This window comes from Crocuta crocuta, unplaced genomic scaffold (assembly GCF_008692635.1).
Source record: "Crocuta crocuta isolate KB4526 unplaced genomic scaffold, BGI_CrCroc_1.0 scaffold3, whole genome shotgun sequence".
Classification (NCBI taxonomy): Eukaryota; Metazoa; Chordata; class Mammalia; order Carnivora; family Hyaenidae; genus Crocuta; species Crocuta crocuta.
In genome coordinates, this window is record NW_027529934.1 from 1,788,320 (window position 1) to 1,812,405 (window position 24,086).

Genomic DNA, 24,086 nt, shown 5'->3' on the forward strand with positions numbered 1-24,086 from the left:
AGATTATACCATGCATATTTTCAGACTACAACGCTATGAAACTCGAAATCAACCACAAGAAAAAAATTGGAAAGATAACAAATACTTGGAGACTAAAGAACATCCTACTAAAGAATGAATGGGCTACCCAAGAAGTTAAGGAGGAAATTAAAAAGTACATGGAGGCCAATGAAAATGATAACACCACAGCCCAAAACCTCTGGGATGTAGAAAAGGCAGTCATAAGAAAGAAGTATATAGCAATCCAGGCCTTCCTAAAGAAAGAAGAAAGGTCTCAAATACACAACTTAACCTTACGCCTCAAAGAGCTGAAAAATGAACAGCAAATAAAACCCAAAACCAGCAGAAGACAAAAAATAATAAAAAATAGAGCAGAAATCAATGCTATTGAAACCAAAAGGAAAAAAAAAGTAGAACAGATCAATGAAACCAGAAGCTGGTTCTTTGAAAGAATTAACAAAATTGATCAACCACTAGCCAGTTTGATCACAAAGAAACAGGAAAGGACCCAAATAAATAAAATCAAGAATGAAAGAGAAGAGATCACAACCAACACAGCAGAAATACAAATAATAAGAGAATATTATGAACAATTATATGCCAATAAAATGGGCAATATGGAAGAAATGGACAAATTCCTAAAAACATAAACTACCAAAACTGAAACAGAAGAAATAAAAATTTGAACAGACTCATAACCAGTAAAGGAACTGAATTAGTACTCACAAATCTCCTAAAAAACAAGAGTCCAGGGCCAGGTGGCTTTCCAGGGAAATTCTACCAAACATTTAAGGAGCAGTTAACACTTATTCTCCTGGAGCTGTTCCAAAATACAGAAATGGAAGGAAAACTTCCAAATTCTTTTTATGAAGCCAGCATTAAGCATTACCTTGATTCCAAAACCAGACAAAGACCACACTAATAAAGAGAACTATAGACCAATCTCCCTGATGAACATGGATGCAAAAATCCTCAACAAGATATTAGCCAACTGGATCCAACAATACATCAAAGAAATTATTCACCACGACCAAGTGGGATTTGTACCTGGGATGCAAGACTAGTTCAGTATTCACAAAACAATCAGTATGATTCATCACATCAATAAAAGAAAGGACAAGAATCACATGATCCTCTCAATAGATGCAGAGAAAGCATTTGACAAAATACAGCATCCTTTCTTGATAAAAGCCCTTAAGAAAGTAGGGATAGAAGGATCATACCTTGAGATCATAAAAGCCATATATAAAAGATGCAATGCTAATATCATCCTCAATGGGGAAAAAAGGAGAGCTTTACCCCTAAGGTCAGGAGCAAGACAGGGATGTCTGCTCTCGCCACTGTTATTCAACATATTATTGGAAGTCTTAGCCTCAGCAATTAGACAACACAAAGAAATGAAAGGCATCCAAATCAGCCAGGAGGAGGTCAAACTTTCACTATTTGCAGATGACATGATACTCTATATGGAAAACCCAAAAGATTCCACCAAAAAACTGCTACAACTGATCCAGGAATTCACCCAAGTGGCAGGATATAAAATCAATGCACAGAAACCAGATGCATTCCTATAGACCAACAATGAAGCAACAGAAGGAGAAATCAAGGAATCGATTCCATTTATAATTACATCAAAAACCATAAAATACCTAGGAATAAACATAACCAAAGAGATGAAACATCTATACACTGAAAACTATGGAAAGCTGATGAAAGAAATTGAAGATGACACAAAAAAATGGAAAAATATTCCATGCTCCTGGATAGGAAGAATATATATTGTTACAATGTCAATACTACCCAAAGCAATCTACATATTCAATGCAATCCCTATCAAAATAACACCAGCATTCTTCACAGAACTAGAACAAACAATCCAAAAATATATATGGAACCAGAAATGACCCTGAAGAGCCAAAGCAATTTTGAAAAAGAAAACCAAAGCAGGAGGCATCACAACCTCAGACTTTAAGCCATATTACAAACCTGTAATCATTACGATAGTATGGTACTGGCACAAGAACACTCAGATCAATGGAACAGAATAGAGAACCCAGAAATGGACCCACAAACGTATGGCCACCTCCCATTTTTGACAACACAGGAAAAATTATTCAATGGGATAGAGACAGTCTCTAGCAAGTGGTGCTGGGAAAACTGGACAGCGACATGCAGAAAAATGAACCTGGACCACTTTCTTACACCATACACAAAAATAAACTCAAGATGGATGAAAGACCTAAATGTAAGACAGGAAGTCATCAAAATCCTCAAGGAGAAAGCAGGCAAGAGCCTCTGTGACCTTGGCCACAGCAACTTCTTACTCAACAGGTCTCCAGAGGCAAGGGAAACAAAAGCAAAAATGAACTATTGAGACCTCATCAAAATAAAAAGCTTCTGCACAGCAAAGGAAACAATCAGCAAAACTAAAAGGAAACCAACAGAATGGGAGAAGATATTTGCAAACGACATATCAGATAAAAGGTTGCTATCCAAAATCTATAAAGAACTTATCAAACTCAACACCAAAAAAAAAAACAACAACAAATAATCCAGTGAAGAAATGGGCTAAAGACATGAACGGACACTTCTCCAAAGAAGACATCCAGATGGCCAACAGACACATGAAACAATGCTCAACATCACTCATCATCAGGGAAATACAAATCAAAATTACAGTGAGATACCACCTCACACCCATCAGAACGGATAATATTAACAACTCAGGCAACAGCAGATGCAGGTGAGGATGTGAAGAAAGAAGATCTCTTTTGTACTTCTGGTGAGAATGCAAACTGGTGCAGCCACTCTGGAAAACAGCATAGAGGTTCCTCAAAAAGTTAAAAATAGAACTACCCTATGACCCAGCAACTGTACTATTAGGTATTTATCCAAGGGATACATGTATGCTATTTCAAAGGGACACATGCACCCCAATGTTTACAGCAGCACTATCAACAACAGCCAACATATGGAAAGAGCCCAAATATCTTTCGATGGATGAATGGGTAAAGAAGATGTGTTATATACACACAATTGAGTATACTTCAGCAATAAAAAAGAATGAAATCTTGCCATTTGCAACTATGTGGATAGAACTAGAGAGTATCATGCTAAGTGAAATGAGTCAGTCAGAGTAAGACATATATTATATGACTTCACTCATGTGAGGATTTTAAGATACAAAACAGATGAACATAAAGGAAGGAAAGCAAAAATAATATAAAAACATGGAGGGGGACAAAAACATGAGACTCTTAAATATGGAGAACAAAGAGAGGGTTTCTAGAGGGACTGTGGAAGGGGGGGTCAGCTAAATGGGTAAGGGGCACTAAGGAATCTACTCCTGAAATTATTGTTGCACTATATGCTAACTAACTTGGATGTAAAAATTTTTTTAATGTTTTAAAGTTGCTTAAAAAAAGAAAAAAGGATTTTTTTAAATAACAAACATGACACTTAGAAGTTTATTTTAATGGAAAAGTTGGAATACAGACCTGACCTGTCAACCACATCCTGCCTCTTGCTAACTAACAGCAAACAATCACAGCCATGATTTACTAAGCCCCTGCAATATGGCAAGATATCCTAACTCTTAGACTTATATGCATCAACTCACTTAACTCTTATAACTATTCTATAGGATAAAAAATGTAATTCTCCCCATTTTATGTGAATGGTTTTTAATGAACTGATGGACAAGCAGCCACGAAGGATGATGTATGTTGATTCCGATCAGATTTTTAAAAACAAACAAATCAGACTCTTCGATGGCTGTTTCAAAGACATAAACCAGCCTACTATTCTCCTCCATTCACTTGGGAAGTCCTCCCCCAAAACCAAGCTGACCGTCATAGGAAAGAATGATGATTCCCACCTTCACTTCAAGCAGTGGGTAGGCTATGTGTATATACAGCAAGCAGCAGAATGAAAAAACAACAAAGAGCAGTGTTAGAATAAAAAGATGATGTTCCTTCCATTGTCTAAAGATTAATGCCATGGAAAAGCTTAGACTTGGACCATGCTGCCTTTGGAAAGACTAAGGATTCTGGACTCTTACAAGGTGATCTGCAGACAGGCAGGATGGCATCCTAGGACTTCCCAGGGCAGCACCTCGTATATATTCTACAGGGACTCCATCAATGTGGGTTTCCCACATATAACAGGTCCCAATGATAGCAAGCTGGCTTTATTAGTAACAGCAAGCTGTTGATTATTCAAATCACTCCACCTCAGATGAGAAACAAAATGGGCAGTAAGAGATTCCCAAGACTCAGCCCTATACCAGATGAGGCCTCTGAGGCCCAGAGAGGGGGGAGAGGCTGACCCAAAGGCCAATGGCCAAGCTGGTGCCATTCTGAAGGGCTCTCAACCCTCACCTGGCTCACAGAACTACAATGAGGCTATGGCAAAATAATTTACAGGGACATCTTTTGGAAAGTTAAAATCAAAAGCTCTACAAATGAGTGCTGCTGGTGGTGGTAGTATTATGCACAAATGGTTTTAAAGTCATGATGCATTTACAGACAATAGTTTAAATCCATTCCTGGTGGTGCAAGGACACAGACCATCTTTGTACAGAGCAGAGCTCTCAGCCGCAAAGCCCTCCAGGCAAGCAGACAGAGCCGAAGCGCCCCAGACCACAAAGCAGATGGCCAGAGGAGGCTGCCAAAGGGTTGGGCTGCTGAATGGCCCAGATGTACACGGAAGACTGAGGACATGAGCCTCAGTTCAGGAGTCCCAGCATTACAGAACTTTGGGTCAGAAGGTGACCCCAGGGATCACAGAGCTGTAACATGGGTCAGAATTTCATTCCTTTTCATGGATGAATAATATTGCATTGTGTGTATATAACCCACTTCCTCCCACCCCCAGTTTTACTGAGACATACTTGACACTCAGCACTGTATAAGTTTAGGGGCTACAACATGATGCTCTGACTGACTTCAGTATCATGAAATGATGACCACAGTAAATCTGGTTAATATCCATCATCTCATATAGATTAAAAAAAATTTTTTCCTTGTGATAAAAACTCTTAGGATTTACTCTCTTAACAACTTTCGTATACCTCATAACAGCAGTGTTAGCTATAGTCTTCATGTTGTACATATCTTATAGCTAAAAGTCTGTGCCTTTTGACCACCTTCCTCCCATTCCCCCTCTCCCCACCCCCAACTCTGATAACCAGAAATCTAGTATTTTTTTCCCCATGAGTTTGCGTTTTTACACCTTTTTTAAGATTCCACATATAAGTGATATCCTACAATACTTACTTTTCTCTGTGTAACTTACTTCACTTACCATAATCCCCTCAAGGCCATCCACGTTGTCACAAGTGACAGTTATTTGCTGTTTTTTTAATGGCCAAATACTATTTCATTGTATATGTATGTGCCGCAATTTCTTTCTTTNGTTCTCTGATTTGCTCGTTTTAGCCACTCTGACTGTGCCGCAATTTCTTTATCCATTTGTCTGTCTACAGATAATGAGATTGTTTCTGTGTCTCAGCTGTCATAAATAATGCTGCAATGGTCATGGGGGTGCAGATATCTTTTGAAGTTAGTATTTTAATTTCCTGGTTCATAGGGTAATTCTGTTGTTTGTTTTCTTAAGTTTATCTATTTTGAGAGAGGGAGGGGAGAGAGAGAATCCCAAACAGGCTCTGCACTGTCAGCCCTGAGCCCGATGTGTGGCTCGATCTCAGGAACCCTGAGATCATGACCTGAGCCAAAATCAAACGTCAGACACTTAACTGACAGAGCCACCCAGGCGCCCTGGGTAGTTCTGGTTTTAATTTCCTGTGGAGCCTCCACACTGTTTTCCATAGTAGTTGCAGCAGTTTTATACCTATATTTTGTTTCCCCATTCACCTGTGGACAGACCCTTGAGATGTTTCCCCCGGCCACTGTGAATAATGCTGCTTATGAATCAGTGTACAAATATCTGTTTTGGGTCTCTGAGGATGTGGTAATTTAAAAAATGTTTTGTTTTTAACAAACTCTTGCACAGCATTTAGCACATGCCAGGCACTGCATGTTACAAGCACAAGCTCATTTAATTCTCATAAACCTATAAGGTAGGAACCACTATTATCCCCATTTTACAGAGGAGAAACTGAGGCACAGAAAGGGTAAGTAATTTGCTCGAGACTACAAAGTGAGCTAAATGTCCTAGCTGGATTCCAACCAGGATAGCTGGCTCAGGGTAACTTGGAGGACAGGGCAGAGATGAGAAGAACAAGAGATCTACTAAATGGTTCTGCCAATGACTTCTGCTCTGGACAAAAGCCAAAGTCCTCATAGTGGCCTCAAGACCCACATATTCTGCACTGCTCTCTCTCCTACTTCAGGACATCTCCCACCTCATTTTCTACCACTGCCCACTCACTCCCTCGCCAGAAGTCACAGAGAACTTTTGTTGTTCATCAAGCATGTCAGGTAGGCTCCCACCTCAGAGCCTCCACACTTGCTTTTCCTGAGGGGGACACTTGTACCCCAACACTCTCAATAGCCCTCAATCACCAAGGTTCCCAAATGTTACCTTCTCAAACAAGACCTTCTCTGATACCCCTGCAAAATCAACAATGGCATCAACAATGCCCAGCCCAACATAGCCATACTATCTACCTTCTTTATTTCATTTTTCTCCAGGATGGTTATCAGATTTAACACGCTATAGGCTTTACATTTTGTTTGCTGGCTGCCCCATGTACTAGAAAATAAACACCAAGCTGAGGGGCACTGCTATATCCTCAGCACCATAACATTGGAACAGACCCTCCATAATGATTCGGTGAATGAATGAATACATAGCACCCACCCAGCACTTAACAGTTTACAAAGCTCTTCCAGGAATATTATTCCACTTGGTTTTTGTAAGAACTAAAAATGTCTTAATGCAATCATACCATCGAGGTCAGGCTTTATGTGTCCCACTGGTCTGGGAGCACATTCCTGGTAGCCTGAGCCACGGCTTGTACTTTCGGGGCGGGGTGGTGGGCATTAGGAAGCACCAACCAGAAAATAGCCAGAGAATCCCCAGCTCAGTCCTGGAAGCCTGCCTCAGGGAGGGCAAGATGCCCTAGTAAAAAGCCCGGAGGCAAAACCACATTTCAGAATCAGAAATCCTTCTCCATTGCATCACTCTGTGACTAAAACCAGGGCACTGTTTTTTGAGGCAGAGAATCACTGAGACACTCCTGGTTTTAGAAACCCCTGTATTACTCATCCAGCTTTACATGCAGAAACCCACAGTGCTGCCTTCTCTGCAGCATCGACTACAGGCCAAAGACAGATCTCACAATAAACAGCGAAGCATCATGTCCCCAGACTTGGGTCTCATACTCCCCCTGGACTATTCTCATTCACCTGCCCAAAACTTCCACTTAGAGTCAGTGAAAACCAGCTCAAACAATAGCTCTGCAAGGAAGCCTGGTCTGAATCTGCCTGTTCCTCCACCCCACCCACCCCTGCTCTAGAATTAATCTCTTCTCCTCAAATTCGCATAGCATTCTGTACCATTATTATTACATTCAGCGTGTCCTACCTTTTACAAAGTTTTCGCTATATATCCTGACCTCTTACTACACAGGGACCCTTTCTAGGCAAAATAACATGTTTCTTTCTCCTTGATATGTCCCTGAGACATCCAGCACAGTCCTTGCACAGAGCAGGCGCGCAGTAATTGATTCCTAAATGAACAAATGATCAGCTATTGATAGGGACATGACAAACGTTGGCTAATACCCTACTTTTATCCTCAGGCTTGGATTTCTGTAAGAGCCACCTGCCACCCAGGGCTCTCTGACTAAATGTGACCTATGCATTTCTATCATCTTACACTATTTTTATCGAATTACTCTCTCGTGCACAAAAACCCATTTGTTGGTATTGTAAACTCATTGCCTCTTTGAGAATGTAATACCTTCAAGTCATATCAAAAATATTCAAGGATGTTTATGCTTTGTCCAATAATCCTTTTACTGGGCCTTTACAGTAGGAAAAAAATCTAAAAGACAAAACACCTATTCCAGAAACCTGGATGTCGTCTTTGATTTGGGTCTTCCTTCTCCCTGATCCCCTACATAAAGCAACCGTGGAGTCCTATTCATTTTGCCTCCAGTGGTTTCTGGAACCAGCACACCTTTTCCCATCCACACTGACACACTCGTCTCCTACCTGGATTGCTGCAGCAGCCACCCCAACTGGCCCCTTACCTCTGGCTTACCCCTACCTAATCTATCCTCTGTGCTGTGATTCAATCGTTCTCGCCAAAAAGGCAGTACTGATCGCAGTCCTCTCCTGCTCAGACCCTTCATTGCCCTCGGGATCTAGTTATGCTCCTCAGTGGGGCACACAAGGCCTTTGTGATTGGGCCCCAACCAGCTCCTCCTGCCTTCCCTCTCCCCACCTTCTCACACACCTACCCTCTGGCCATGGCAAACAACGTGACTTCCTTAAACATGCCAGGAGTGTCTCACCGCCTGACCTTCACACAGGCTGGTACCTGGGCCTGAAATGACATCTCCTCCCACTGCCTCCCCCCAATCTCCCCCTTTTCACCTGGCCAACTCCTTATTCCCGCATTTTAAGATTCTTCTCTGAGTTCCCAGCCAGGCCAGCCTTCTCCCAAGCATCCAGCAGGCATCCCTGTCGTACTCAGCACTGTGAAACATCATGACCAGTGTGCCCATCCTCTGTCTGTCCCACTCGTGACTGTTAAGTTTCTTGAAGTCAGGCACTCCATCGATTCCAACACCACATGCCCAGAACCTACCAGCCCTTTTGGCACTAACAGGCACGCCACAAATAACTGCTAAATAACTTTGGAAGTTAGTTCATCCTCTGAGAAGGCAGCTTCTGAATAAGTGTAGACCACCTTTTATCTCCTCTACTTACAGCTCAATCCCTACCTCATTCATACCACTGGCAACCTCTGTCAAAAAACAGATGATAAGACAAATCTAAATTCTTCCCTTAAAACAAATAAAAGACAAAACAAGTCATATACACGATGTTCACTAAGACATTACTTGTAAGAGGGAAGAACTGGGGACAACTTATATATCCAACAATATTAGAATTATTAATTAAAAATAATTTACATTAACTTGGAGGGAAACAACAAAATTATCAGGAAGCCATATTGCAAACTGAAATGAGTAAGGGATTTGGAATCAGAAATCCTGGCTTTACCTGCTCGCTATCTGTGTGACCCTGATCACTTAATCACTATAACAGTTCACAGGGGTGCTGTGTAATAAAACAAGAAAATGGACATAAGGCAATTTTTACATTTTAAAGCACAATACAAATTCAAATTATAATTATGATGGCTATCAACAATAGCCAAAGTATGGAAAGAGTCCAAATACCCATCAATGGATGAATGGATAAAGATGTGTGTGTGTGTGTGTGTGTGTGTGTGTGTGTGTGTGTGTGTGTAGACAGGAATGAAGAAATTATTGGGTTAGGACAGGGATTATCAAACATTTTCTATAAAGACCACATAGTAAAACTTTAGATTTTGTGGGCCATACAGCCTCAACTACTCAACTCTTCCCACTGCAGCCCAAAGTAGCCACAGACAATATACAAATGAATGAATGTGCCTGTGTTCTAATACAACTTTATTTATGGATACTCAGATTTGAATTTCATGTCATTTTGTATGTCACACAGTTATTCTTCTCACTTGAATGTTTTCTACCATTTAAAAATGTAAAAACTATTATTAACTCTTGGGCCATACAAAAACAGACGGTAGGCTGGATTTGACCTATAGGCTACAGTTTGCTAACCCCTGGGTTACGATGATGTGTAGTAAACAATTTTCTTTCACTATAATTGTATTTAATGTTGTCACATGATTTTTACATGGAGGGGGGAATGTCATGCATTCCCTGGGGTCTTCCAGAGCCATTTAAAACTGACCAAGCTCAGATTCATACATGAACCTGCTGGCCCTTACTTCCTCTGCAAACTCATGTCCCAAACAGGCTGCCAGAGCCCCAAGAGTCTAGCCTTTCCTTGGAAATGCCAGTACATGACTTGCTGATCCCTCAACTTTGACATTTCAAGTTCTCTTCTAATGTCTTCACCCTGACAGCCCAAATCTGACCATTTTCCTGAAGACCACATTCTAGGCTCACCTTTTCCAAGGAGTCTCCCCTAATAGACCTCAACCCAAATAGCTAACTCCTTTGCTTCATTAAGCAATATGAATAGAGATATTTTTATATTGTTTCCAACTGTTACCTCATAATATGTGTTCTCTTTTCCACTAAGATAGCAAAATCTTTGGTTGGGACCAAAGCCGTCTGTTACTTTTCTATCTCCCATAGCATGTCTTAGGCTGCTATACACACAATAGCACTTCACAAATGCTAGCTGAGTGTAAGCCATTAGATGAGGCCCTGCCAGTGAACAGGGTGGGGTATACAAGCAGATGGTCCAGGTTTCTGCTGTTGATTTTAGTAATGCTCTCTGAAGATTTGCCACCATGAGCCATATTGCCCATTACAATTGTTCATCTGGTCATTATTCTGACACATCCCAAGCTGCTACAAAACTAATTATATTCTTTGCACAGAACTACTCGCCGCAATTATAGGCCTTCGCAATGACATTATGAGATAACATTATGAAGAGATGCTATGAATCAATCACTCAGGTATAGGGAAGATTTTTAAAAGTAAGAATGGTAAGTCTTTCCTGCTTTGTCAAAGATCAGTTGGCTGTATACTTTTGGGTCCACTTCTGAGTTCTCAATTCTGTTCCANAAACCAACAATGTGAAGCCTGCTTTAATCAAACACAGCATTCTTCTGAAACCAGAAGTCAGAAAGGAAAATATTACAAAGCCACACAGACACAAGAGAGCAAGAATAAAAACAGGTGTATAAGCAGGAGGTGAATTTCTTCTCCTTGTGCACACACTCTGTGCTCCCGGAAACAGAACCCCTGGCTGTTCTCTCTCCAGAGCACCACCTACTGCTCAGTAGGGGGAGGGCAAGTGAGAGGCAGACAGCCAATTTCCTCACTTCTCAACTCAGAGGTCTCAAGGGCAGACCCTGAATGTGTCCACTTCCTTGTGTGCTAGCCACCATTTATTAAGACTCATAATTCACACGCCAAATATTGTGCTAATAAGTGATTTACATGCATCACGTCATTTCATCATCCCCATAACTCCACAAAGCAGGTACTTTCATCCTCATTTCAATAAAAATGTAGGAACAGCCAACAAACACTGATGTGAGAGATTTATTTACTGAGTGGCCCCATGTGCCAGGCACTGTGCTAGGCCCTGGGGACTCAATGTTAAACAAATCATATAAGTCCTACCTTCATGGGGCTTACTCTTCTAGTGAGAGAGACAAAAAATAAGGGGAAAAAAGTTTAACAAGATAGTATCTGGGTAAAGTGCTATAAAGGCCATAAATTAGTTAAGTGGATAAAGGACCATTTTTAATGAAAAGTGGGAGTAAGAGGAGTTGCCCCAGATAGGCTTGTCCTAAATATGCAGTGAGGATCTCTGTATTCAAACAGCACACTTAGGGGGTCCGAGAACTAGGCTGTTCTAGTCTCAAGGCTGTTACAGAAACCCCACCGGGGGCAGACCCCATTTGCAGGACTGCAATGCATAAAGGGGGAGACACAGAAGCCTGTGTGCATCCAGGAAACTGGACAAACATACATGGGAAAGTACATATAGGGTCTGTAAAGCATGAGATCCCATGGAAAAAGTGAAACGGAGACACCCCTGTTAATGTCTGTCAAAGAGAACGTTGGCCATACTTGAAGAGCATTTGAACCTGCTATGCATGTGATTTCTATAACAAGGTAGGGCGCCTGCTACATCTAGTAACTTGTTGGTGTAAGCTTCTTGGCAGAAGCAGTTTCTTTCCAAATATTCTGCTGGTCACGGTTCTAGAGATCAATCGGATAAGCTTTCCTCAGGCATAGAGAAATGTATCAGCAATGGGATAAAATCCAGTAGAATATGCTTTTTCTGTCCTGGAGTAAGTTATTAAAATATCAAAGTATTATTGTAACTATTGAGTAGCTATTATATATATTAAAAAGACTGGCTGTTTAGGGAAAGGGCAAAAGCAGCACAGCTACTCAGTACAGACAGATTAACTCCTAACTGAACTCGAGCCACCCACCCTGCACTCTCCTAACTGGAATCAGCTATATGCCGGACATTGGGGCCTTGGTCTTCCTCCATGTGCCTTTACCTCCTCTCACCCCCAGCACCCACTCCCAGGGCCATAACAGAGAATCTGTCACTTCACAGGGTTGTACTAATTCTTATCTCTGACCCCAAAACCCTTTCAGCTCTTTCACACCTTTACTCCTGCTTCACTAGTCCTTGAAACGCATCAAATACACCCTACCTCCTTCCCTTTTCCCTGGTCCATGCTCTTTTAATGTTTCCTTCCCCATGCAGCCTAGACCTCATTTATCCATCAGATATTCATGAAGTCTTTACTATATGCAGGTGTGACCTAAGCATGGCAATACAGGGAACATTAAGACTGGTCACTTGTTTATGGAGCTTACAGCTTCGTGGAAGAGATAAACTAATAACATCCACAGTACAGGTTGGGGATAAGGACACATAGATATCTGAGCTAGAACAGAAATTCAAGTTCAGCCTTCCCAATACCCTCGAACAATCATCTTTAATATTCAGTCTTTGTCTCTCTCCTCCATGCTCCCAAATGTGCACGAACCTTGGATATCTGGGATCAACCTAAAGATTCATTCTTAGAGAAAAATCACACAAACATGCCAACTATTCTTACCACAAACTTACAGTTTCTAATCTCAGGACCAATTGTTCTTGCTATAAACTTACGGTTTTCAACCGCAGTCTAGCTTAGAGCTAAGGCTACCATGTACAGTTGTTCAGGTCACCTACTTCGCAATCCTCCAGAGTACCATTCACATAGACTATTATGAGAATGTTGGTGCTTCTAGTCTTGTACAATAAGCCACACAACCATATGCAATGGCCCTATCTATAGTGATAATTTTATGTGGTTTTGTCTGTTTGTTTCTTTAATATGCTATTATAGCTATTCTAAAGTTCTATACCCAATGTCAAAATTATCAAATACCAACTCCCTCAGATGCCTTCTCTCACACCTACTATCTATACTCATATCTATAGCAGGAACCACCTTCGCTTCTTTGTTCTAGAGGCTTAGAGAAAAAAAGTGAGTTTTCTTTATGTCAAGGCTGAGCCTTCCTCCCACTTTGCTCTGGATTCCCCAAGTCAGGGAACTTTATTATGACTTTTCCATCTCCAACCTCCATTTCCTTCTGTATATAAACAAGTCTTTCCCTCCCTGCAGGGTCAGACTAGTCTCTGGAAATTCAAGTTCTCACTCAAGGTCTCTATTTCCTCAGCAGTCATGCAGAACCTAGGGCAAGCCAGCATCCACCTTCAGTATTTCCGCTTGAGCTCACCATATGACATCTATCAGGTCTACCAATAGGAGATTTTTAGCCTTATGTATTTGATCTCTTTGCAATATGTACTACTTCTGGCAATCATGTCTTTCTTAAAATTCTCCCCTCCCAGCTTCTTGCCAGCTCTCTCTTGGTTCTTCTCCTAATTCTCTGGCAATCTGTTGCATGCCTCCGTTTCATTATGTTTCCACAGAGTTCATCTCCTCTTGCATGGATTACTCCAACAGCACTTCAGCTTGTCTCCCTGGCTCTGGTGCAACCCCCTTCCATCTAGTCTCCTTAGGGAGAAATGTAGGACTCTTTCTAACACTGTAATCCTATCTCCTATCTCCTGCCTGCATGAAATACTTCAGTGACTTCCCAGCGTCTACAAGTAAAGTTCAAGTCCCACAGTTGGCATTCAAGTCTGTCTCCAACCTGACACCTGTCAACCTCCTACATCTTCTCTCTTCCTACTGACCTCTACTCTTGGTTCCAGATATACTAGTAGCAGTTTTCCTTTCGGGCCATGCTTTCTCTTGCCTTCAAAATTTAGCCTAAAAGGCTCTCTCTGCCAAGAATAATCTTCACTACCAATAGCATTTTGTTAAGTCTATTATTTAATTTTCACATACCTAAAACTATTAATTATATATATACATATATATATGTTACATTAAAAACAACAAGCCTAAGACCCAATCTAATAACTGCAACATTGTGCTCGCTTCGACATCACATATACTAAAATTGGAATGATACAGAGAAGATTAGCATGGCCCCTGAGCAAGGATGACACGCAAATTCATGAAGCGTTCCATATTTTTTGCTAGTACATATCTATAATAATGCCATCAAAAAGAATTTATCTTACAAGATTGAAAAAATAGATATTATGGGGTACAAATCAGACATCCACAAAGATCAGTTTTTACAAATATTGTTATCCAATATATTATTTTTCTGTTAGAATGTAATATAACTCTCACAAAAAGATAAAATAGTTGTATTGAATGCTATCTTGAAGAAATCTAAATACATATTAAAATAATAAAAGTTATGTACATCCATAAAAAAAAAAACTGCAACATTACCAATTCTGTTGCATCCACCTGTGGACTCCTTCCCAACCTTCTCCAGAGGTAATGACTTCATAAATTTTGGATTATTTATTCACTTGAAATACACAAAGATTTACTGATGCATAATTGGCAATTTTTGCATAACCATCAAACCATCACCGTAATCAAGATAATGAACATATTCATCACCCCAGTAGTATTCTATTGCATGAATGTACCACAATTTGCTAATGCATGACCTGTCCATGGATTTTAGGATTGTCCAATTAAATAAAATGCAAGGCTAACAAAAAGATTTGTGTACAAGTCTTTACATGGTTATATGCTACCTTTTCTCTTTGGAAGTGAAAGTCAAATAGTTGGTCCACATAAAAGGTATACATTTAACCTGTTAAGAAACCTCCAAACTAGTTTCCAAAATGACTGTTCTAATTTATATACCTACCAGCAGTGTCTGAGAGTTTCAGTCCCTCCACACCCTCATCAATACTTGGTATGGTCAGTCTCTAACTTTAGCCATTCTAGATGTGTAGTGATAACTCACTGCACTTTTAGTTGCCTTTCCTGATAATTAATGATGCTGAGCACCTTTTCATATGATAATTTGCCATCTTTATGTGTGCTCTGACCAAGTGTCTTAAAATCTTTTGCATGCATGTATTGGGTGTTTTATTTTTGAGTTTTAAGAGCTCTTTCTATATTTTGGCACAAATCCTTTATTAGATATGCAAATTGCAAAAACATCTTCCCCATATGTGGCTTGTCTTTTCATTCTCTCAACAGCACCTTTCAAAAGCAAAAAATTTTTTTCAGTGTTTTTTTTTCCTGTCTGTGTTTCATTATAGATAACTTCTATTAGAATGTCCTTAAGATGATGAATCTTTTCTTCTATAATGTCTAATCTACTGTGAAGCCCATCCAACATTATTTTCCACTTCAGATATAGTAGTTTTTGATGTGGGAAACAAACCAAAAGAACAAATTAAATTTCCTTACAACTTACAATCCATTGACAAGTCTTTGAAACAGGCAGAGTGACCTTCCTCTAGGAGCTCAGCTGCTTTGATGATGACACTTTGCTAAGAGCAAAAGTGAATCTTCGCTTAACATTATCCTCACACGCCCCCTCACAGGATCCTATAAGTCTACTTTAACATAAATTCCTTTTGAAACTTCTTTATTGCTAACACACACACACACACACACACACACACACACACACACGATATATGTTGAGTCAGACTTCAAGCTTATAGCCCCCTGATTCACATCTGAAGGGTCTCATGACTGAGTTTTTACTAAGCAGTAATAAATGATCTTTTCCTAACAGGAAGTAGCTTCTCAAAGTCCTGGAAACCTTGTTTCAAAAATATCTTAGAGACTTACACTATCCTATCCCCTTCCTCCAACCTGAAGGTATATAATCAGTCACTCTTCACACCCCCAGTGCAGCTCTGCCCATAGGTCCTGTCCTAGTGCTTTAATAAAACCACCTTTTTGCACCAAAGACTTCTCAAGAATTCTTTGAAGCTTTTCACTTCAAATTCTTTGGAATTCTCCAAATTCTTTGGAGGCATTGGCTCTAAACCCCAACATTTTCCACATCAGTTTTCATCTCTAGAAGTTCGATGTGGGTCTTTTTCTTTCATGATCTGCTTAATATTCTAAGTATTTTCTCTTGTTTCTTGAACATACGGAATACAATTATACTAACTGCTTTCATGCTTTGTCTGCTAATTTTGTCCTCTGTATCATTTCTGGGTTAGTTTTGATTGATTATTTCCCCATTTCCTTGGATGACTGGTAATTTTTTATTTTATGCCAGACATTGTGAATTCACCTCACTGGATGCTGGATATTTTTGTATTCCTATAAATATTATTAGGCTTTGTTCTAAGACACAACTACATTACTTAAATATTCTTTGATCTGTTCAGGTCTTGGCTTTTAACATTTGTTAGACCAGAGCAGTGTTTATGCTAGGGCTGATTCTTGCTAAATTTTGCTCTCTCTCCACTTTTAACAAGTATATGGAGCCCTAAATAATATGTTACTTAGTTTTGCTTGAGCTTTGCTTTGAGTAACTATGTCACTTGGTTTTGAGTTCTTGAGTATTATAAACATAATAAATACACCTTGTGCATTCCTCCTGAGTTTTTATTAGATTTTGCTAAACATTATATTTTTAAGATTCAGGTATGCTACTGCTTATAAATAACTGAAGTTTATTCATTTTTACCAAGAACACCCCATGGGGTAAATGTACCACAACATCTTTACCTATTTTCCCAATGATGGAGATTTGTGTTGTCTCAGATTTTTAAGAAACAATGCTTCTGAACATGTTTCATAACGAATCTTTGCAGGAGAGTCTAGGGATTCTAGGATTTTAGGAGTAGGACTGCTGGATTTTATACTGTCCCATCACATTACTTGCCACTTGATGTTATAAGACATCTTAAATTTTGTGAGCTACTGAGTACATAAAAGGATCTTCTTGCAGTGTTATATTTATTTCTTTCATAAAAATGAGGCAGAGCATCTCTTCCTATGTTGTTGACCATTCGTGTTTCCTCTTCTCTGTAATGTCTACTCATGTGTTTTTCCTATTGATTTCACTAGGCGTTTTTACCATTATCTTATTGCTTTGCTGAACTTTAAAAAATACGTATACTGGGAATTTATACTTTAATGATTATACGTTTTGGAAATATCTTCTCTGAACTAGTACCCTGTCTTTTCTCATGCTATCTTTGCCAAACAAAGATTCTTAATTATTATGGTCAAACACATCAAACTTTTATGGTTAGCCTTTTTGGTAACTGCATTAACAAACCCTTTACTATCAAAGGACATAGGGGTTTTCCTAGATTCTCTTCTAAAAGTTTTGCCCTTCACAGTGAAGTCAACAATTTATCTGGAGTTTATGTGTGGTGTAAGGAAAAGAACCACTATCATTTTACCCATACAAATAATCAAATATCCAAGAACCACTTATTTCCCCAGGACCATGCAATGCCACCTTTGTTCATTACCAGATTCCCGGATATGTGGGCCTCCGTGTATTTAGTTCCATCAATTTGTCTATCCTGCATCAAACTATACCATTCCAAATATTTTCTGGATTAATCTCAGCAAAGTTTTGTCAATTTTTTGTGTCTCTTCAAAGAACCAACTTTTGACATAAATGATCTTGCCTTTGTGTACATTTTCTAATATTTCTGCTTTTATCTTTATATCTTCTTTCTACTTTTTAAAGATTTATTCAGTTGTTTTTTGCTATCTTGAGTGCTTACTTCATTATTTTTTAATCTTTCCTATTTACTAATAGAACCATTTAATATTTTAAATTGTCATCAAATCAGTATCTTAGCTTCATTCTACAAGTTTTGATATATGGTATTTTTAACCATCTAATAGGCCTAAATGTTTTCTGATCTATGACCCATAAGTTATTCATAATATTGTGTACTTGAGCCAACTCACACCAGCTCCAGTGAGCAATTATTAAATTTTCAGGAATTTTGAGAGTGAGTTCTTAAACACAGCTATTATTAAAATTAGGGGCACCTGGGTGGCTTAGTCCATTAAGCATCCGACTTCAGCTCAGGTCATGATCTCGTCTGTGAGTTCAAGGCCTGCGTTGGGCTCTGTGCAGACAGCTCAGAGCCTGGAGCCTCCTTCAGATTCTGTGTCTCCTTCTCTCTCTGCCCCTCTCTGACTCATTCTCTCTCTCTCAAAAATAAGTAAACACTAAAACATTTTTAAAATAAAATTATATAAATTTAAAGCTAAATGAATTACATTTAAAGCAAAGGTAATAAATATCAGATACGTTAGTTTCTATTTTTATCCCACTTTACTATTATCCATGTTCTCAAGGTCATTTACTTTTATTCTGTTAGGCTCATGAAAATATTATATAATGATATGCCACTGTGCATCTATTCCCAGGTGACATTCAGCGACCTCAGGTTGGTAGCCTGAAATCAGTTATGGAGGAAGTATTTGTACCATAGAAATTAGTAACCTCTATAAATCAGGATGTTTCTTCTAGAGAGCAAGTTGTTAAATATTTACACATTTTATAATTATTTTCTAGTATATAATATTTTATAACTTAAAGGAGCTTTAAAATGCTGTATAATATACTGAGGTAAATGATGGGTTTGGTGTCCACCCAATCCATTAGTGGGTCTTTAACAAATAGATATGATAAGGAGCACATAGTGGTTCAACTTCAGGGTCAAGTGAACACACAGAGAAGACCCACTGGGCCTTAAACATCCACTCAGGTGAAAATGCCTGTGACCTCATGTAGGAATTCTGTTTATACTCCATGGGCTCATGCTGCCTCCCCAGCTACAAAGCAGAGACTTTTTTCTACTATTTTTCCAAAACACCACCCACAAAGTTCTAATAATAACATCATTTTTGAATAGTGCTTGATCGATTACAAAGCATTTTTATGTACAGTATCACTTACCACTAGCAAAGACCCCATGAGGTAGGTAGTATCAGAAGACTGCCCCTCATTTTGGGTCCGAGATGTATAGACCATTTTATTTTCTCACAGCTTTTGTCAATTTAGACTCTGATTCTGTCCTGCTCCACTTTTCTAATTTCCAGACCAAGCAGTTGTGATCTTTTTGTCGCTCCTCATCTAGAAAACCCTCCATCTCTTTAATGATTTTCAGCTGCCGTAAAGTTACTTTTTAAAAAAGCTTATTTATACACTGGGAGAAAAGAAAAGAAAAACCCTGCTTTTAACAAAAAAGCTGTCAAAACTGGCAAGCTAGTTTGTTTTCTGGTGAAGACAGTCATTGAAAGAGTCAGTAAAATGAGAAATTGATTTTTTTAAAATTCTTTTCTCACTGCAGTAGAAAATTATCATTAGGGCAACAACCATTTCATGAATTTGTGTTTACCTCACTGGGAAAGGTCTGTATCTACCAGGCAAAGTGCATTAAAGTCAATGGAAGGCTAAAGTACATTGAGTCTAGGTGGTTCTTCAAGCACTTTCACCGTAAAATCTTCAGGAAGACCCATGGAACAAATTCTACAGTCTGGCTATGACTTGAGTTTTGTCTCATCTCTCTCCTCCTGTTCACTGCCAAATGTCTCCTAAGAACAGTTATACTGGCTGGCTGCCTCCTATCTACTTAGTCCTCTATCCCTTGACACGAGGCACCATCATCTATTGACATGTGCTCTCTAGCATGTCACAGTGATGCCTAGTCATCAACTTTCATGACATCCTCAGGCTCTAGCACCCATGTGCATATGGTCTCCACATCTACCCTTTTAGTCCAACTTCCTTCCCAATTTCTATATACCCATTTCATTCTGTCTAACATTTAGATATCTCAACCTGGAAATCACAGTGTCACTCTAATCTCAACATCTAAAAGGGAAATAATATTAACTAAATAACTTTACTTCATGTGCATGCTAAATAACATAATAAAACATAAGATTACTGCCTTTGCCTGTGACCCCTAGACCTATTCTCTCTTTCTATTAACAGAATCACCATCTTCCAAGATAGAAATTTGTTGACCACAGAGATTCTTTTCTCTCCCAACCCCATATTCTAACCAATCACCAAATCATGCCAAATGAATCTATAAAACTCCTAACCATCCATCATCCATCCATCCATCCATCATCCATCCATCTGTCCTTTTCTATTCACATTTAAATGTCTCCAATACCACTTGTCACTATTTTTTCCCCCATGGTGCCATATTTGATTTGCTTTGACAATTTTACAGCAAGAGTAATGGAATTTTTAAAAAGGTAAAGAGTCAACCTCACACAGTTAACATTCCCTTCCAGTATGGGCCTGGTGTACATAACTTTACACAATTTAATTATAGCAAACATAATTTTAAAGACTATTTTCTTTGATTATTAGAATACTATACATATCTATTCATATCAATCATAGCTATTTTTAAAATAAAACATCATATTTCATCTAAATGATGTATTAACTATTTCCCTATTATGAAACTACTGGTTGTTTCTAGTGTTACATGTTTAGAAAGAACGCTTCACTGAGCATTCCATGCACGTGGGATATTTTTCTCCCTTTGAATTATTCCAAATAAACATTTCTAAGAGAGTGAAGTCCAAACGTTTACATTAATGTGTTTTTTTCATACCATCTATTGCTACATTACTTTCCCAAAGAGTCAACAACAATTTTCATAACATGACTTTCCCACTTTCACCACAATCTCCCAAGAAATCAGCACCATTTTGGGTAAGTGTGCAGTCTAATGACCAGTAGTACATTTATAAGGCTGTGCAAGCATCACCATAATCCAGCATTTAGTACATTTCCAATATCCTCCAAAAATGTATTCATTCACCAGCTGGAAATTTGGGTGGTCTCCAGGTTTTCCGTCATGATGAAAAATGCTACCATGAACATTTGCATACATTTTTTGTGTGTGAACATACACTTTCATATACCATAGGTAGATACCTAGGAATGAAATTTCTCAGTTGCATGGGAAATTTATGTTTAGCTTTTTAGAAACTGCCCAATTATTTTAAAAGTGGCCACACCATTTGATGGAGCACCTGGGTGGCTAGGTAGGTCAAGTGTCTGACTCTTGATCTCAGGTCAAGTCATGATCTCAAAGTTCATGGGTGCAAGCCTGCATCCAGATCTGCACTGATGCAGAGGGAGAGAGAGAATCTGAAGCAGGCTCCACGCTCAGCATGGAGTGCAATACAGGGCTTGATCTCATGACTGTGAGATCATGACCTGAACCAAAATCAAGAACTGAATGCTTAACCAACTGAGCCACCTAGGCATCCTATATCCATCAAAACTGTCCTTCACATATATAAAATAAAGATGTTCCCAATAAACAAAGACTGGGAGGATTGGCTGCTAGCACACATGCTTTTCAAGACATACTAAATGAAGTCCTTCAGAAAGGAAATGATCTAGGATTCCTGGATACAGGATTCTTCATTAAATTTGGTTGAACAATGAATATGTCATTTCATTACTTCTGGTCTCCATTGTTTCAATGAGAATTCTAACTTTAATTGTGTCAATGAGTGTATTAGTAATTTTCTCTTGTAACTTCCATGATTTTCACTTTTTTTAATTTTTATTTTGTCTTTTGTCACATTCATTTTTCTTCATCATTTTTTTCTCTTTTCTCTCTGTTCAGATTAGGTAATTTCTCTTCACCTATCTTCAAATTCACTTACTATTTCTTCTGCCATCTTAAATCTGCTGCTTAGTCCCTCCAGTAACTTTTTTATTTCAGTTATACTTTTCAACTCCAGGATTCTGATTTAATTCTGTTTTATAATTCCTGGCTCTTTACTTGTTGAGTCATTGTTGTCATACTATCCTTTAATTCTTTAAATATAGCTCTGTTTACTTCTTTGAACATGTCTATACCTACTTTGAAGTCTTGGTCTGCTAAACCCAGTACCTAGAGACACTGAGAGGAAGTTTCTACCAACTGTTCATTGCTTTTTTCCTGAGTATGGATCACACTTTACCATTTCTTTGTATGCCTCATCATGTTCTGTTGAAAATAGCACATTATAGATAATATAATCAGAGTAGGTTATTGTTGATTGTTTGTTTAGTAACTTGCCTCAGGTAAATCTTTGAAATCTATCTTCCTCGCTGTATATACTCATGATGTCTCAGATGAGTTGTGTTTCTTAACTATCATTATTCTTGTTTTTATTTTTAAGCCTGGACTCTTAGTGTTCACTCTTGTGTCTACACAGTTTTGGCAGTTAGTCAGAGAATGGGATCAAACACTTCAAGCCCATAAAGCTTCCATCCTCTGCCAATGAACCTATATGTAAGTAGGAGGGCTAAGTGAAATAAATCAGTCAGACAAAGACATATAACATACATTTTCACTCATATATGAAGTTTGAGAAACTTAACAGAAGACCGTAGGAGAAGGGAAGGGAAAAAATAGTTATAAACAGAGAGGGAGGGAGGCAAACCATAAGAGACTGTTAAATACAGAGAACAAACTGAGGGTTTATGGGGGTGGGGGAGAGGGGGAAATGGGCGATGAGCATTGAGGAGGGCACTTGTTGAGATGAGCACTGGGTGTATGTAAGCAATGAACTATGGGAATCTACCTCCAAAACCCCCAAAACCAAGAGCACACTGTACACACTGTGTGTTAGCCAATTTAACAATAAATTACATTTTTAAAAATTCAAGCTATTTTAAATCTGCCTAGTATTTGTTTTCTGCTGGGGCTTTTAGTGTCTTCTCTGCATGTGCAAACAGCCTCAAGGTTGTCCAGAAGTATGTGGGTAGGTTGGGCCCTCTCTGGTCTTTGCTGCATCTCAGTTGGGAACATTTTGCACTAATCACAACTGGAACCTCAAGCTCTCATACTAGACATAGTGGCCTTCCCCGTTTAACCTACCACAGAGATTGTCACTTGCACTAACAACGCTGGGAGGTGTGGGCATCATGAGCAACACCAAATCAAGTGAACCCCCTCTGACTGCAGCTGTAAACCTGCTGGTCCTCATAGCCTGCCTTCCAGGGCAGAATCTCCATGTGAACTGAGCAGCAGGGGGAAGGGGGATATAGCAGGTGCCCCAAGCAAAGAGACCACACACTGCCACTGTTGTTACCTGAAGTTCTGTGGCGGGTTTTATGTATAAATGTTTCTCAGACTATTATATAACTTAGGTCAATTTCTAGAGTACTGAAATTGTTATTTCCACCAATTTTATCAAGCTTTAGAGTTACTTTCTAGGGAGAAGATGTGACAACTTCCTCATTTAAGCATTGCTAGTCCATATTTTAAATTTCTTATTATTTTTTCATTTACCATTTTTAATTATTAGAAATTCAAACATGTTCTTGTTTGTTTATATTTCCCACCGAATTTTCCATTCTTCTGTTTTTCTCCCACTCATCTTGATATTTCTCTCATTTCTGTGAATGTATTAGATGTTAAACTTTTGCCTATAAATTTGATGTATTAACCTCAATTATTTTTCTTATATTGTTTTTATAGTTTTTCCTCAGAAGCTTTTAAATCGAGATCTAGAGTGTTTCCCGGTGCTTCAAGCCTGAGAAAATTGCCTAGTTACACTCTACTAAATCCAGTTATAGTGGCTTCTCAACTAACCCTCCCATCTCCCAGCCTACTCTATACACAGTAATTTTCTTGAGTAAACAAGCCATTCATTTAGTGTTTAATGAATTAAATTATTTTAACAGAAAATTAATGCTAACAGGAGACCATATTAATGAGATCCAAATTAACTAACATAATGTAGTTTTAATATATTTATTGTACTATCTTTAGCTTCTGACAAAGTAACATGAAGAGGTTCTGGCAGAACACTTATTAATAAACAAATTTTTAATCTGGCACCAATAATGACATATCACAAAATGCTAAATTATTTCAAGAATTTGGAATAAATATGCTCTGTCCTCTGTCCATCTCTTCCATCTCAATTACCCTTGAAATGGCTTCCTTCATGGTTGGCAAGCTTTAATCCAGGCTTTG

General features: G+C 38.8%; 1 protein-coding gene and 1 non-coding gene across 3 annotated transcripts in view; one reads left to right on the plus strand and one right to left on the minus strand.

The window, feature by feature from the left end:
- Positions 1–24,086, minus strand: part of KCNH1 (potassium voltage-gated channel subfamily H member 1) — a 383,179-nt gene that overhangs the window by 255,294 nt on the left and 103,799 nt on the right. The gene's annotated exons all lie outside the window — the stretch shown is intronic.
- LOC144230963 (U6 spliceosomal RNA) lies at positions 14,183–14,289 on the plus strand. Its single transcript, XR_013334931.1, has one exon. It is a non-coding gene; the product is annotated as a U6 spliceosomal RNA (small nuclear RNA).